This window comes from Sinocyclocheilus grahami, unplaced genomic scaffold (assembly GCF_001515645.1).
Source record: "Sinocyclocheilus grahami isolate Dianchi unplaced genomic scaffold, SAMN03320097.WGS_v1.1 scaffold3132.1, whole genome shotgun sequence".
NCBI lineage: Eukaryota > Metazoa > Chordata > Actinopteri > Cypriniformes > Cyprinidae > Sinocyclocheilus > Sinocyclocheilus grahami.
Window position 1 is genome coordinate 20,394 of NW_015508298.1, and position 1,206 is coordinate 21,599.

Consider the following 1,206-nt stretch of genomic DNA (forward strand, 5'->3'; position numbering starts at 1 on the left):
AAAGCCTAAGAGTCTTGTTTTGACACTGGATGATCTATTGGGAAGTAGAGGAATCCATTGTTCGCTATTGCCAGCAAAAGAAATTCAGTAAGGAAATGTCTGCTCTTTCATCTGGGAAAGTCACAGTGAATCGGCAAAGTTCTATTTATCGGTTGGATCCATTTTTGGATGATGGACTGTTAAGAGCTGGAGGAAGACTGAGTAAAGCAGCCATGCCTGAAGAGGTCAAGCATCCGCTTATACTCGGCAAAGATCAGCATATTTCTATGCTTATTCTGAAGCATGTGCATGAAAGTCTGGGTCATGGTGGACGAAGCCACATGTTATCCACAGTTAGGAGGAAATTTTGGATTACTAACTTCCACTCAGCTGTCAGGAAAATCATTTCTGGGTGTGGCTTTTGTAGACGCCATAATAGAAGAGCAGCTGAACAAAAAATGGCAGATCTTCCAAAGGAGAGGATCCTTTCCGATCTACCACCATTTACCAACACTGGAGTAGATTACTTCGGACCAGTGGAAGTAAAGAATAGAAGAGAAACTTGTAAAAGATATGGAGTAGTATTCACCTGTATGGCAAGCATGGCAATTCATCTTGAGGTAGCAAGTTCACTGGAAACGGATGCATGAATTAATGCGTTACGACATTTCATTAGCAGAAGAGGACAAGTGATACATCTAAGATCGGATAATGGTACTAACTTTATTGGAGCACAAAGAGAACTGAAGGAGGCTCTTGCTACATTGAATCATGATAAAATTCAAGGAGTGTTGTCACAGGTTGGAGCTTTAATCCACCAGCAGGTTCACTCCATGGTAGTATATGGGAAAGAATTATACGTTCTGTAAAAAAGGTTCTCAGCTCTGTTTTACATCAACAAAGGTTAGATGATGATGGACTTCACACAGTTTTCTGTGAAGTGGAATCCATTTTGAATGATCGACCAGTTACCAAGCTATCAGACGATCCTAATGATCTGGAGCCTCTCACACCTAATCATCTTCTTCTCTTGAAAGGGAAACCAGCTTTACCACCTGGTGTGTTTGAACCTCATGACCAGTATACAAGACGACGATGGACACAGGTGCAATAGCTTTCAGATCTGTTCTGGAAAAGATGGCTATGGGAATACCTGCCTTTGCTTCAAGAGAGGCAAAAGATGAATCAGAAGAAAAGGAGTTTGGTTGCTGGAGACATTGTAGTAAT